Raw genomic sequence first — 17,488 nt, 5'->3', positions numbered from 1 at the left:
TGCCCACGTCCCATTCCTGATGCATTATGTGTGGAAACATTTCTGTACATCTTTCTTGCAGTCACAGCGCCAGATATGCACCTGTTGGCCGAAATCGGAACTATTTTTTTTTACCACGTATATCGATTCCGCATTAAGGCATTAGCATATCTACGACGTTTCGCTGCGATACGATAATTATAGACACACTGGGCCTACGTGAGTAGCTGCACTTTATTTATAACCACCCAGTACAATATAACTATGAGAACGATTAATGTCAAAGCTGTAATAATTTCGAGATGTAACTCGCAGTTGAAATAACTTGCTACCAAATATTTCGGAGGCAACGAATCTCGTTGAAATCTTTTCTTCTGTCATATTGAAATTTTTGTACTGGATAGAAGAGAATGAGATTGGACGGAATTTCGTTACAACAGGCACATCATGGTGACAGTGATTCATATCATGCAGGGAGGGAAGTACAAATCGGCAGCTGTGCAGAGACGTTAAAAGTAACGGTATCTGTCATCACCACTCCCGCGACTCTCCGGAAAGAGCTGTGAACGGTCTCAGAACCCAGGTGACAGACGCCACTGGTGACGCCATAGGCGATGATCTGCCGCTGAACGCAAGTAGCTTGCGTCACGATGTAATAAGCGCGTCATCATATTTCCTATTTAATCGTTGTCTTTAGAAATTATATACACTCCAACATATCGCCAGAGAATTTATTAATACAAAAGACTTCATCAGGTTGCCCTCCATGGGGTGGGTGCACGCAGCTACTGTGGTTATATCGGGTTAGATAGAGCAGCAATCAGTCGTAGAATTAAGTTGCTTTAATATGACATTTGCAGTCACAACGCAGATCAGATTTCGACCTGTGTCAGGTCATTACCAATGCAGTGCGGAATTACTCATGGTTGAACTGTGTAAGCATTCACTTGAGCACCAACAGCTGCTACAATTCCGCACTGCATTGATAATGACCTGACACAGGTAGAAATCTGATCTGCGTTGTGACTATAAATGTCATATTAAAGCAACTTAATTCTACGACTGATTGCTGCTCTATCCAACCCACAAAAGACTTCTTTTCTTGAACCAACTGCAAAAAATGAAATTAATTTCTAATTGAAAATACTTTAATTTTCAGAGACAGATACCTGACACCATCAGATGACAAGTTCTTCGGACACTGGCAAGTGTTCTGGCACACAGAAGCATTTAAAATCCGGTATTTTGCGAAGAACGCACCCGTTGTGAATATTAAAACGTTTTTTAAACAAGCTGATGTGAAGAGCAGCAAATATGTTAAGGTGTCAACAGACATGACAGCAAAATTGAGTTCAGCACGCATCAAGCTATATAGACTCTTATCTGTTAATGGTTCTTAAGATTTAAACTATTTCTGTTCATATACTTCTCAAGATATTTTCTAATATTAGCCCTCTATCTTCAAGGACAAAATTCCTTTCTGAATAGGAGTGAGTTGTGTTTGTAGTTAAATCTCAGTTTTTATCGTTAACCTTTTACTGATTACTGTTTTTCACACTATATACTGTAAATGATCTCCTTTTTCACCGATATCACACAGCAAACTTAAAATCGGTCCGCTTTAATTTTAAACTGTACAGCACTACGCATGTAGAGGTAGATGAAATATTTACTCGTATTTAGTTGTTTATTTATTTTAAGTGAAAAGTAAATAGTTACAAGTGAGAATAGCAGCAACAAATGTGTACAAATATTAAACTTTTTTTAACCGAGGGCCAGTGAATGACTTTCCTGGATTCATGTTCAGGTGTATTTTCTTTTTTTTTTCAAAATCTTCACTATTTCCGTCCGTCTTAAACAATACGACAAGTATTTTAGAATTCTGCCTTGCCGAAACACGTTTTCTTCCTGCTTAGTAGTTCCCATACGTATTTTGTTGGTGTTGTGTCCCCTCGGTAATTTACTCTTTATTTTATCTCGCAGCACTTCCGGTTGAGTCCAACTATCTTCTTTATTATTGGTGATCTTTTGAATACAGCTCTTCATCTGCCGTTCTTCTACGGTATTGCTAGTGTAATTATGTTGACTTCTTTTTGGGCATCCTTTGTTATAAAGGTATTGAGGTTTTTGTGAGCGTTGTGATGTGATGGTTTTCACATTAGTTAAGTCTGTCACTCAAACCGAGCTACACACTGTTACAACGCTTACTACGTAGAAATATTTTCGTATTGGCATGTTACTCAACTGCGTCTGCACGTTAGAAATACGTCCCGTTCGTTTTTCATATTCAGAGTACACCGCTCCTGATGATACAATGTCACTTATACATATTTATCAATATATTTACACTACACAGAATGTGCAAAACGTTAGTTTAAGTGTTACATCTGCACAGCAGCAGAAACTCCTACATTGCTTATTTTCTTACGGAAATAAGGTCAGATCTGAATGTGTAGCTTTAAAGGAAGATAAATAATTTGATGATGATGAAGGTGGCAGCGACGGTGGTGGTGTTTACAGTGACATACGCATTTTGTCAAGGAATCCAGGTAAAGCACGGGAACTGATGGGTGCAATTTTGGTGTAACAATTTCATGAATATTCAATTGCATTTTCTATGTACAAAGATAATTATACCATTTGTTATTAAGACACACACACGTACAAAAATCTGGTGATAATATGTATCCATTATGGGCCGCTGCTTATCGATTCAGTATAGGATGGTACGTAGTGTTGAAAAGACAGCCACAACAAAAGAATATATGGGGGGATGTCGCCAAACTAATGTAATAACGATAGTTTTAAAATCAACATTATTATATTGCTTTTGCTTCATCCCCCTATACATTCTTCTGTTGTGGCGAGATTTTCAACGCTACGGATCTTCCTATATTGAATTGATATGCTGCGGACAAAAACATGTTTGGAGGTTTCAATAAAAATTGCTTCTTTAAATTTCCTACGCAGATTTTTATAGATTCTTCGGCCATTCTTGATAAGTATTATACAGATATTTGTTTACAAGCAGTATATTTTGTAGTAAATCTTCATTAACTTCCTCAGTGCCATACATTATTTTCAAACAGGCACCTGTTCGTTTTTATGTTGTTATTTCCCACTTGTTCTTTAACATTTTTCTTTTGCTGTGCATCTCAGATGATGGCTGGTAATTCCTTAACGATTTTTCCGTGTGTATCTTTTTACGTCCATACAACGCCGTGCTCAAGAAACACCACTTCAAAACCATGCCGCTTATAGCCAATACTTGAGGCGTATATACGCGAATATGAACAACACTCTGTTCAAACCTGGGTAAGCTCACTTGTTACTTACACATATGAACCATCGAATCCCTTTAGTGAAGCCCTTTACAGGAATATAAAGCTCATTGGTTGTATTGCAGTCCACAGATGAATTCTGAAGGACTTTGGTGTTTTTATTGGAGAATTTCCAAAAGGGAAGCAAATAAAGGAGAACTGTGGATCGCGCAATTCCAATTTCTTGATTGACATGGCGTGAATATTATATATTCCCTTGTGAATAACGGTTGAGTTCTCCGGTTTTAAAATTTCTGTAGACTTGTAAGTTGACAGTACGTTATATTTACAAAAATCTGGTGGTTGTGTTAAGTAAAATAATCTGTTAAGGTATAATTAAAATGTAAGCCTTTCAAATGAAGACAATACATTTACGTTAACAAAATGACGGCCTAGTGCTGTTGAAGAAAGCTTATCGACACCATCTTTAAGACAACAAAAAAGCCTCACTGTATGCATGTAAGCCGTTTTAAGCATAAAATATGAGAAATAGAGGTAGAAGAGGTGGACATTGTTAAATCTAAACTGTAGTTGGTAATAAATTTAGTTTAGTGGAGCCGAAAACAATCTTCGTTTGGAATGCACATTATGTGATACGTAGGTGTAAGTATTTGACATGCTTCGCTCACTTTCGCACCACATTCTCAGCGGAAATAATATATTGGTGGAATTTTTTCGCTTCAAACAGAGTGCAATACTAAATGAATTGAAGAACGTCTAAAAGAAACCTGTTCAGACAATTGAGTGTACTAGCATGTTTCTTCGTGTACGCAAGATACGTTTGTAAAAAGCGGTGTATCTCTCTTCCAGACAAGTAGCTCAGGGTGTTTTTACCAGGACTTACAACGATGTTCATAAAGACTTAATATCCAGCAAAGTGTCCATTACTCGTGAGCACATATTTTCAATAGCTACCAACATTAATTTAGGTACTGATGTATTAAAGTGTAATAACAGCTTAAAGTTTTTATTAGTGGTAAGCTCGTTCTAATTCGTTGATGAATTCATTAGGAGAATTAATTGTTCTTACTATTAATTATGTCTCACAACACGAAAGTATGTAACACATAATTTCGGCACTGTTTCGGAGGAGTATTTCGGTGTACGTAAAGCTTTGTTTAGCAACCAAAGCCTAATACAATGAAGAACATATAAGCGCAAATGCTGTGGCAAATATCTTTTTTTACTTTCTTTTACTTGTTGGCCTGTGTTATTTGCTCCATGTAGACGTTTGTAATTACTTGGTTTGATAAACAGAAATCAGTAAGTATCTTTGTGTCTACTCTGCCCTCGACTTCAAGACAGGTCCAAAATACTTCATAATGTGTGCACAGGATACAAGCACAGGTTTATTGAGTTTGTTTGCTGCTCAGGTATTGGTATGAGAATGTACTTCCGCCATAATGGTCATACTACTATGTACGTATTCGCTATGTTACTGCCTCAAGACAAGCAGTCAGACCATCGTTTCAAATAATTTTATATTCTGCCAGATGGTACCGTTCGGAGACGTTACTGGTGTATTTTGATCAATAGTCGTGTAACCACATCATCTTAAATTCATGGATCTTCAGACAAGTTGAGATTCAGTTGCACGTCTTTAGATACTGGAGGCAGATAGGCTTCCATTGAAATATCACCGTGATTACTGAGGTCTGCTTTCAATCTAATCTTTTAGCGACAACCCGTCGAGTTGCCGCATATCATTATTTGAAATTCGATCCTCTCTGATATTAGCCTTACACAAGAAATGCTAGCAGCAATGATTGGCGAAGTTTATATATATATAGTTCGTCGTTTAAAACAGAACCAGCGAAGGAATTACTATGACATTTGTACGGGCGCAAGAGTAATAGAAGTGCTGAGTGCCAAAAAAATTTGATTGGTCAGACAAGTCGAACATTCAACACTCGCTTTATTTAACATACTCTTAGACTAAGAAAATCTCCACGAGGCAGACATTTATTAACACATAACCACGAAATCACTGGTATGGAATTGTAATGGAGGTTTCATATAGCAAACACAAGGCGGTGTCGGGATGCGCTTGAAGCGCTGGATATTTATACTGCCGATAGAAAAGAACTTTACTATAATCTTAATGAATAAGGTGAGATTTCCTGCAACACGACGTTCGCCAGTAAATGCTCAATGCACGATGTGCTTCCTCGTTCTGTCAACATGAACGTGTTTCTTACGTCAGTTGGTCGTATATAGTCGGTGGTCGGGGCAGATCGCAGTACACTGTAGCATACCAGTGTCTCAATGGTCTCTCTACTGTCTCAATGGTCTCTCAACCTGCTATGGTATGTGAGCATCATAATTGCCACTCTGTTTCCCAGTGCTATTATCTTGCAACATATTTGTTTATATGTAGTAATACAATCTGCTGAAATACTAACATGCTCATAAATTAAGGATAATGTTGATACATGGTGAAACAACACTCTGGTGGGAAGTTCGCGGGTTTAAATCACTCTGGGCATGACCATGCGGTGCATTGAACCTGCGGTCGTCGCACGGTGGCCCTGGCAGCAGTCCACATACGCAGAGGTGTGTTGGTGCATGTCAGAGTGCGGTGCAGCCAGTAAGTGTGCAGACGTTTTCAGACGTGCTAATGGTGACTGTGTGTTGAAAATGGCTCAAAGAACACATGTAGATGACGTTATGAGGGGTAGAATACTAGGGCGACTGGAGGCTGGTCAGACATAGCAGGTCGTAGCACGGGCCCTCCGTGTGCCACAAAGTCTGATCTCAAGATTGTGGCGACGATTCCAGTAGACAGGGAACGTGTCCAGGCGCTACACTACGGGACGTCCACAGTGTACAACACCACAAGAAGACCGATATCTCACCATCAGTGCCCGCAGACGGCCACGGACTACTGCAGCTAGCCGTGCTCGGGACCTTACCGCAGCCACCAGAACAGTTGTCTCCAGACACACAGTCTACAAACGACTGAACAGACATGGTTTATTCTCCTGGAGACCTGCAAGGTGCATTCCACTGGCTCTGGTCACAGGAGAGCCCGTAAAGCCTGCTGTCAAGAACACAGTACATGGTTATTAGAACAGTGGTCCCAGGTTATGTTCATGGATGAGTCCAGGTATAGTCTGAACAGTGATTCTCGCCGGGTTTTCATCTGGCGTGAGCCAGGAACCAGATACCAGCCCCTTAATACCCTTGAAAGGGACCTGTATGGAGGTCGTGGTTTGATGGTGTGGGGAGGGATTATGACTGGTGCACGTACACATCTGCATGTCTTTGACAGAGGAACTGTAACAGGTCAGTTGTATCGGGACGTCATTTTGAACCAGTATGTCCGCCTTTTCAGGGGTGCAGTGGGTTCAACCTTCCTCCTGATGGATGATAACACACGGCCCCACCGAGCTGCCATCGTGGAGGAATACGTTGAAACAGAAGATATCAGGCGAAAGGACTGGCCTGCCTGTTCTTCAGACCTAAACCGCATCGAGCATGTCTCGGATGCTCTCGGTCGACGTATCGCTGCACCTCTTCAAAAATGGTTCAAATGGCTCTAAGCACTGCGGACTTAACATCTGAGGTCATCAGTTCCCTAGACTTAGAACTACTTAAACCTAACTAACCTAATGACATCACAGACATCCATACCGGAGGCAGGATTCGAACCTGCGAACGCACCAGCAGCATGGTTCCGGACTGAAGCGCCTAGAACCGCTCGGCCACAGCAGACGGCTGCAAGTTTTCAAACCCCAATGACACTTCAGGAGCTCCGACAGGCACTGGTACAAGAATGGAAGGCTATACCCCATCAGCTGCTCGGCCGCCTGATCCAGAGTATGCCAACCCGTTGTGTAGCATGTGTACGTGTGCATGGTGATCATACCCCATATTGATGTCGGGGTACACGCACAGGAAACAGTGGCATTTTGTAGCACATGTGTTTCGCTACGGTTTTCTCAACTTATCACCAATACCGTGGACTTACAGATTTGTGTCGTGGGTGTTCCCTATGTGCCTATTCATTTAGCACCAGTTTTGTGTAGTGCCACGCTGTGTGGCACCAAATTCTGCAGTTATCCTTAATTTATGAGCTAGAGGGTACTTAACTGTTCCGTAACCAAATTCCTCTTCTTCTAATTTTATCTTCAATAAGGATCCTAAGTATTTTTAGGTTGTAGAAAAAAAGCAAGTTTTCAAGTTGTTTTTGAAATATGTAATAATTGAAATGTCCCCTTAGAAAAGTGAGTGAATTACTGTGCTGATAAACCCCTTACGTTATTTGATTTTCGAACAGCTGAGCAAAACTGAACGTACTCGGATATTTCTCTCTTTGCTTATTCTGATCATCACTAAACTGACACACAATGTTTTTAGCGCAACGCAATCTGACTTTCAATAATCCCTACAAAGGAATGGCCCTGACTAACAATAACCTATACCTTTCATGAATCACTTACCTCACAAAAATCTTCATTACTCGAACTATTGCAATACAGCGAACGCGAATACTGCCAGCTAAATAAAATATTCTAAATACTGAAGTCATTACTTACTGATAGGCACAGTTAGCAAATGAAAGATTTTATATATATCAGTTCATGACATCTAGTCTTACAAATTTACTCTTTCTGATGGACACACGTCCAAATCATCCGTTCTCAAAACTCCGCCATCTCTCTCCCCACATCCACCACTGCTAGCGGCTCTCCTCCGACTGCGCACAGCGCAACGCTACGTGCTGTTCACATCCAACTGCCCAACACTACAATAGCAAATTCCAACAATGCAAACCAGCCATAGACTGCACACAGCACAGTCAGTGATTATCATACAGAGCGCTACATGGCGTTACCAACATAAAAACCTAAACAGCCTACTTACATAATCAAATACCACAAATCAAATGTTATAATTCATGTCGCCCTTTCTTTCTTGGGAAACGTATAAACACGCACGAAACTGTATAATGCTCAGTTTCCTGTGAGCTTGTTTCCTACATTTGTATTTTTACCTAATGGTGGAGGAATCCTCATTACAGTATATCGGTGTACTAGTCACTGATAATCTCACTTGATTGACTGTACAACCTTCCCCATAGCATCCTCCGAATTTTTACGTTAGTTTTATTTCATTTTTATTACTACTGAAAAACAGGACCTGGCAGCACCACGTACAAATAAGTTCATGATGTTTAATGTTGTCTGTAGTACTACTATCAGTATTATTTATATTGTTGCACCTCTGACATTTTTCGCAACGTCGTGGCTGGTTTTTTTCCCACAACTTGCATTTGAAAAGAGTCAGATGGAAACAAGCCATCGCTAAAACACAAATAGTGACCCAGGCTGCGCATTTCATTCATTATAACAGACGCTGTGATGACGGACATAATTCTTACAGCTATGCTGAGGGAATGTATTGGCAAAATTTATAACGAAAAACTTGCCCAGCACAACAGAATTTATAAATGTTAGAGAGAGAAAACAAAATTGCCAAATGCATTTCTTTCTATACTTTCTTGTCTTCTCTTTAGTTTAAAAAAAGATGTAAATAGTTCTCGCGTATTCACTGAAGGCCGATAAGATCTGAACCCTATTTCACATAGAATTTCTACATTCTCTCTCTCTGTCGCCGTCTCTCTGTCTCTCCCAAGTAAACAAGCGTTACGGAAACATAATCTATATGCAGTAGACACGAAGTGTTTCTTCTCTGGGACTTTTATTGAGCATTGTGCAGATCCCTTGTGAGAGTAGTGAAATGTAGAGTCGAGAGCTATTTACGTTCAGGAGGATGGCCCTTTTCTTGTCACCATGGAAAGTTTGCGTGTTCGTCGGAACACGAGACAGATTCGACTGGTGTTGAAGCGAGGTTTCACTGCGAAGTGCCTTGGTGTGTATAAAAGTCGACCGAAGCTGTTCCACCTCTGGCCACAGAAGACACAATTGTACAAATATTACGAAAAGGGATGTCTCTCTCCTCCGAGGTCGTAATGGAAAATTGCTGTCAGCAGTGAGAAAGCAGAACAGATTCAGGAACCAGATTATGGTCCGTACAGCGGTTGCCGCTCTGTACTGCATAGTAGAGGATATCATGAGAGTGGTACTCGCTTATAATATACAGATAGAAGTTATGGTTATTCACCTCCATAATAGTGCGAGGTGGCGTCCTCCGAAATTGAGGAGTAATGCAAATCTTTGTAATCGCATTCGTTATAGATAATAAGAATGAGTAAAGAAGGTGCTTCGGCTAAGCTATTCACCTCAAATATATCCGTTCGAGATATTGTAATTCTGTTCTTAGCAAGATGAATTGTAGGTAAGTCCTCACTAAATCTCTTTTCACAGTAATACTAAGGATACAGATATCGGCATCAACTTTCCTTTTCCAAGTAGAAATACAATAATTACTGCTGGCTTTATCGTAGTTGTAAAAGAGACGAACTCAACGACGTTTCACTCTTGAAAATCCAATTCATAGCTTCGGAGTACTTTCATCGTTTACAACTTAGTTCCTTGACTTCAACAGGAAGCAGAATGCATCTGACTTTTTCTTTTGTTTTCCACTTAGCTGCGTCAGGGATTGTCAGCGGTCTACATAACAAAATTGTTTATGCACACCTGTATTGTTCAGATACTTAGTGCTTCAAAGCAGCACATTCCTTTTTATTCTACTTAAAATTATAGGCTTTCTGCGAAACCACTGGCTCTTGTGTAGGGAAGAGTTAAACACACGTTTAGTACTGGCTGTATTTCCCACCTGCTGTGCGCTTGTGCACGGTCTGTCCGAAAATTCATACATCCAGGATGTATCAAATGAAGTGTACACTTCTGTAACTTAGAAAATAATAGTTGAAAGGAATATTTATTGAGTAAGATCTACGTAAGAAACGTTACACTTTCTGCGGATTTGTAAACGTAGTTTATCGAGGTTTTTCCTCACGTAGCTCATGTATTTAAACTAGATGTGTAGGAATCAGTTTATATCAAATTTTTGCCACTTTTAGTTAGGGAGCTAGAAACCTTCAGAGTGAGAGGGATGGATGCAATGTGCAGTACATTCAAGGGACAGTGACATGATCGTATGCAGATGGCTGTAGTATCGCGTACACAAAGTATAAGAGAGCAGTATATTGACAGAGCTGTCATTTCTACACAGGTGATGAATGTAAAAAGATTTCCGACGTGTTTATAGCCATACGACGGAAATTAACAGAATTTGAACGCGGAATAGGAGTCGGAGCTAGATGCAAGGGGAAACTACATTCCTCACATCGTTAGAGTATTCAGTACTCCGAGATCCGCATTGTCAATAGTGTGCTGAGAATACCAAGTTTCAGGCTTGACCTCTCAGCATGGACAGCGCTGTAGCCGACGGCCTTCACTTAACGACCGAGAGCAGCCCCGGTTCCGTACGCAAGCCGTACTGTGTGAAATAACCGCAGGAGTCAATGTGGGTCGTACGACGAACCTATCCTTCAGGACAGTGCAGCGAAATGTGGCGTTAATGGGCTACCGCAGCAGACGACCGAAGCGAGAGCCTTTCCTATCAGCGCGACATAACCTGCCGCGCCTCTTCTGGAATAGGTACCACGTCAGTTGGACCCTAGACGTCTGGAAAACAGTGGCCTGGTCAGATGGTAAGAGTCAGTTGGTAAGAGCTTATGATAGATTTCGAGTGTGGTGCAGACCCCAGCAAACCATGGTCCCAAGCTGTCCACAGGGCACTGTACAAGCTGGCGGTGACTCCATAATGGTGTGAGATGGAATGGAGCTGGTTCCCTGGTTCAACTGAACACATCATTCATTGAACCGATCATTGACTGAAAATGGTTATGTTCGGTTAGCAGGAGACCATTTGCACCTACTCATGGAATTCGCCTTCCCAAACAACGATGGAAATCGCAAAATTTTGTACATGGCTGCACCTTCAGAGACCGTGAATAGTTACAATTGAAAGAAAACAGCCCTCGGCCACTATTTTTAACGAATTAACCGGGTTTCAACACTGTTAGGAGTGTCTTCCTCAGAATTTAAATCAAAGAATGGTCTATAACATGGTCACAGATTTATGACTAACAACGTATGATCAAGAGTATAAGTGCAGAATCGTCGTGAAAGACTGGCACTACTTACATGTCACGTATATAATAATAAATATGCCAAAAGGGCATTAGTCACAAAGGTACACTCCTGGAAATGGAAAAAAGAACACATTGACACCGGTGTGTCAGACCCACCATACTTGCTCCGGACACTGCGAGAGGGCTGTACAAGCAATGATCACACGGACGGCACAGCGGACACACCAGGAACCGCGGTGTTGGCCGTCGAATGGCGCTAGCTGCGCAGCGTTTGTGCACCGCCGCCGTCAGTGTCAGCCAGTTTGCCGTGGCATACGGAGCTCCATCGCAGTCTTTAACACTGGTAGCATGCCGCGACAGCGTGGACGTGAACCGTAATGCAGTTGACGGACTTTGAGCGAGGGCGTATAGTGGGCATGCGGGAGGCCGGGTGGACGTACCGCCGAATTGCTCAACACGTGGGGCGTGAGGTCTCCACAGTACATCGATGTTGTCGCCAGTGGTCGGCGGAAGGTGCACGTGCCCGTCGACCTGGGACCGGACCGCAGCGACGCACGGATGCACGCCAAGACCGTAGGATCCTACGCAGTACCGTAGGGGACCGCACCGCCACTTCCCAGCAAATTAGGGACACTGTTGCTCCTGGGGTATCGACGAGGACCATTCGCAACCGTCTCCATGAAGCTGGGCTACGTTCCCGCACACCGTTAGGCCGTCTTCCGCTCACGCCCCAACATCGTGCAGCCCGCCTCCAGTGGTGTCGCAACAGGCGTGAATGGAGGGACGAATCGAGACGTGTCGTCTTCAGCGATGAGAGTCGCTTCTGCCTTGGTGCCAATGATGGTCGTATGCGTGTTTGGCGTTGTGCAGGTGAGCGCCACAATCAGGACTGCATACGACCGAGGCACACAGGGCCAACACCCGGCATCATGGTGTGGGGAGCGATCTCCTACACTGGCCGTACACCACTGGTGATCGTCGAGGGGACACTGAATAGTGCACGGTACATCCAAACCGTCATCGAACCCATCGTTCTACCATTCCTAGACCGGCAAGGGAACTTGCTGTTCCAACAGGACAATGCACGTCCGCATGTATCCCGTGCCACCCAACGTGCTCTAGAAGGTGTAAGTCAACTACCCTGGCCAGCAAGATCTCCGGATCTGTCCCCCATTGAGCATGTTTGGGAATGGATGAAGCGTCGTCTCACGCGGTCTGCACGTCCAGCACGAACGCTGGTCCAACTGAGGCGCCAGGTGGAAATGGCATGGCAAGCCGTTCCACAGGACTACATCCAGCATCTCTACGATCGTCTCCATGGGAGAATAGCAGCCTGCATTGCTGCGAAAGGTGGATATACACTGTACTAGTGCCGACATTGTGCATGCTCTGTTGCCTGTGTCTATGTGCCTGTGGTTCTGTCAGTGTGATCATGTGATGTATCTGACCCCAGGAATGTGTCAAAAAGTTTCCCCTTCCTGGGACAATGAATTCACGGTGTTCTTATTTCAATTTCCAGGAGTGTATTTAAGATAAGAAATTGTGATGGCGAGCCCATAAAGGCTGCTCGTTACTTACGCGGTTACAGGTTGCAAACGGACTCTGAGGAAGACACACGTAGCAATTTTGAAACCCGGTTAATTCGTTAAAAAAGAGTGGCCGAGGGCTGTTTTCTTTCAATTGTAACAATTGAAATCTTGTGGACAACAGTTGTTCGCTATTTGTTTGAATTACTTGACTGAATTGTTTGGACACTCAGATCAACCGAGATGAATCTCAGCGAACATTTTTGTGGGACATAATCGAGAGTTCATTTCGTGCATAAAACCCTGCACCGGGAACAGTTCCGCAGTTATGGAGGGCTACAGAGGTAGTAGGGCCCAATATTTCTGCAGGACACTTCCAACGACTTGTTGTGTCCACGCCATATTGAGCTGCTGCATTTTGCCGGGAGAAAGGAGGTCAGACAAGATAATAGGAGGTATCCCAGGCTTTTGGCATCTCAGTGTAATACTTGGCTGTGTACACATGGATGTTCTGGTGGCGGAATGTTGACGTAAATAAGGTATTCAGATGTGACCTATGTTCCTGAATGCACAACATAATCCGCCTTCTAAACGACCAGCCGGCGCGATGTAACGCTGCCGGAATTACGGAGCGACAAGTTTCCTTGGTGTGCTGTCAGATGTGATGCCTACCGTCGAATTATACCGCTGTATACATAGCAGTTTCAACTGAACCAACAAATGGGGATCAGTGTGCCGCAGATTCAGACGTCGAAATAAACAATGCATGCTAATATAATGAGAACGGTGACATGTTTCCGAATGTTTAGTGAAAAAAATACGAGCTTACGGAATATCGGACCAGGTTTGTGATTGGATTCAGGATTTCCTAGAAGAAAGAACACAACATGTCATTCTTAACGGTTCAAAATCTGCAGATGTAGAGGTAATTTCGGGAGTACCGCAAGGAAGCGTGATAGGACCTTTATTGTTTACAATATACATAAATGACTTAGTTGACAACATCGGTAGCTCCGTGAGGCTATTTGCAGATGACACGGTTGTCTACAAGAAAGTAGCAACATCAGAAGACTCGTACGTACTCCAGGAAGACCTGCAGAGGATTAATGCATGGTGCGACAGCTGGCAGCTTTCCCTAAACGTAGATAAATGTAATATAATGCGCATACATAGGGGCAGAAATCCATTCCAGTACGATTATGCCATAGGTGGTAAATCATTGGAAGCGGTAACGACCGTAAAATACTTAGGAGTTACTATCCGGAGCGATCTGAAGTGGAATGATCACATAAAACAAATAGTGGGAAAAGCAGGCGCCAGGTTGAGATTCATAGGAAGAATTCTAAGAAAATGTGACTCATCGACGAAAGAAGTAGCTTACAAAACGCTTGTTCGTCCGATTCTGGAGTATTGCTCATCAGTATGGGACCCTTACCAGGTTGGATTAATAGAAGAGATAGACATGATCCAGCGAAAAGCAGCGCGATTCGTCATGGGGACATTTAGTCAGCGCGAGAGCGTTACGGAGATGCTGAACAAGCTCCAGTGGCGGACACTTCAAGAAAGGCGTTACGCAATACGCAGAGGTTTATTATCGAAATTACGAGAGAGCACATTCCGGGAAGAGATGGGCAACATATTACTACCTCCCACATATATCTCGCGTAATGATCACAACGAAAAGATCCGAGAAATTAGAGCAAATACGGAGACTTACAAGCAGTCGTTCTTCCCACGCACAATTCGTGAATGGAACAGGGAAGGGGGGATCAGATAGTGGTACAATAAGTACCCTCCGCCACACACCGTAAGGTGGCTCGCGGAGTATAGATGTAGATGTAGATGTACTCGGTGAACGCTACATGATACTAATGAAGCAGCCATGGCTTAGAGAGTGAGATTTCCTGGTCGACGAGCTCCGGAAACCATTAAGTTCTTCGTGCTGAAAAACTACTTCAGGAGACAAGAAGTTTGAGAAAGCGAGGCAGCAAGAAGTGAGGAGAGGGAGGGGTTTATTTAACGGGCAATACTTCGGGATCCACCTGTCAGGTTGCCATGCATTGCTGCAGTCACTTGTCGGAGCCTTACATCTGTGAGGCGCATAGTACGGGATGATAGGTTTCACCCGTACCATCTGTCACCGTCAGAGGTGTGTATGTGAACGATTACAACCGGAGAGATACTTTCTGAGAATCGTCTACGAATAATTTTACTATAAACAACTTACTAATTCTTATGTTCTGCGGTGAATCCCTAATCACAAAGTATTGTGCAGTGAATCGTCATAATCTGCAAACTTGATTCTGTATTTCTAGATTTCCAGAAGGTTTTTGACATTGTACCACACAAGCGGCATGTGGTGAAATTGCATGCTTATGGAATATCGTCTCAGTTATTTGACTGGATTCGTAATTTTCTGTCAGAGAGATCACAGTTCTTAGTAATTGACGGAAAGTCATTGAGTAAAACAAAAGGTAGATTTATAGGCCCTTTACTGTTCCTTTTCTATATAAACGATTTAGGAGACAATATGAGCAGCCGTCTTAGGCTGTTTCCAGATGACGCAGTCGTTTATCGACTAGTATAGTCATCAGAAGAACAAAAAAAATTGCAACTGTATGTGCAAAAATTGGCAATTGATCACAAATAACGAAAAGTGTGGGGTCATTCACATGAGTGCTAAAAGGAATCCATTAAACTTCGGTTACACGATAAATCGGTCAAATATAAAGGCAGTAAATTCAACTAAATACCTACGAATTACAATTACGAACTACTTAAATTGAAAAGAACACACAGAAATTGATGGGGGGAAGGCTAACCAAATACTGCGTTTTCTTAGCAGGACACTTATAAAATGTAACAGATCTACTAAAAAGACTTCCTACGCTACCCTTGTCGATCCTCTTTTAGAATACTTCTGCGCGGTATGGAATCCTTACCAGATAGGATTGACGGATTGCATCCAGAAAGTTCGAAGAAGGACACCATGTTTTGTATTATCGCGAAAAGGGGTGAGAGTGTCGCTGAAATGTTTCAGGATTTGGGGTGGACATCATTAAAAGAAAGGCGTTTTTCGTTTCGACGGAATCTTCACACGAAATTCCAGTCACCAACTTTCTCCTCTCTGTGCGAAAATATTTTGCTGACGCCGACCTACGTAGGGAGAAACATTCATTATAATTCTTCCGCGCGCTATACGACATTGTAATAATAGAGAATTGTTGTGAAAGTGTTTCGATGAAACCTCTGCCAGGCACTTACATGTGATTTGCAGAGAAGCCATGTAGATGTAGATCCAAATGTAGGCCGGCCACAAAAGATTGTAACACAATCACCGATATTACCTATAGGCCTGTTATCTAAATTATTTTTCTATTTTTACTTATTGTGACTTCCTTATAACCATGCTCTTTGATGTAATATCGATGTAAATGTTTTATTCTTTATGTAATTATAAGTAATCTATGAATACAAATTCAAAAGTAGTGTGATGAAAAAGAATGTAAGAGTTTATACTGTAACTGTAATACTGGTTCACGCGTAGGGATAGTAGTCTTGTAAAAACTTGGAGGGAAGTCCCTCCGCAGCAGAACTAGACAGGAATAGAAAAGTTGGATGTGGCGTTCGAAACGCAGAGCTCGTGTGTGGCATGAGTCAGGCGGCTAGCAGGCGTTGGCTACGCATCTTGTGAACTGAAGAGGCGAGAAGAACTGAAAGATTATACACTGAAGCGCCAAAGGAACTCGTATAGGCGTGCGTATTCAAAAACAGTCATACATAAACAGACACAATAAGGTGCTGCGGTCGGTAACGCCTATACCACGAGCGATGGGACACAGCGTCTCCGAGGTACCAATGAAATGGGGATTTTCTAGTGCGACCATCTCACAGTGTACCTCGCATATCAGAAATCCGGCACAACATCAAATCTCCGACGTCACTGAGGCCGAGAAAAGATTCTGCAAGAACGGGACCAACGACGACTGAAGAGAGTCGTTCAACGTGACAGAAGTGCAACCCTTCCACAAATTGCTGCAGATTTTAGTGCTGGGCCATCAACAAGTGTCAGCGTGCGAACCATTCGACGAAATATCATCGATATGGGCTATTGGAGCCGAAGTCCCAATCATGTACCCTTGATGACTGCACGACGTAAAGCCTTACAATTCGCCTGGGCCCGCCAGCACTGACATTTTTTAACACTGGAAACATGTTGCCTGGTCGAACGAGTCTCGTTTAAAATTGTATCGAGCGGATGGACGTGTATGGGTATGGAGATAACCTCATGAATCCATGGAACCCGCAGGTCAGCAGGGGACTGTTCAAGCTGGTGGAGACTCTGTAACGGCGTGGGGTGTGTACAGTTGGAGTGATTTGGGATCCCTGATACGTCTAGATATGACCTTGACTGGTGCCACGTACGTAAGCAACCTGTCTGTTCAGCTGCATCCATTCATGTGCATTGTATATTTCGACGGACTAGGGCAATTCTAGCAGAACAATGCGACACCCCACACGTCCTGAATTGCCGCAGAGTGGCTCCACGAACACTCCTGTGTTTCAAATATTTATACTGGCCACAAACTTCCCAGACA

This window comes from Schistocerca cancellata, chromosome 2, assembly GCF_023864275.1.
Source record: "Schistocerca cancellata isolate TAMUIC-IGC-003103 chromosome 2, iqSchCanc2.1, whole genome shotgun sequence".
NCBI lineage: Eukaryota > Metazoa > Arthropoda > Insecta > Orthoptera > Acrididae > Schistocerca > Schistocerca cancellata.
Note: the sequence above shows the minus strand (reverse complement) of the source record.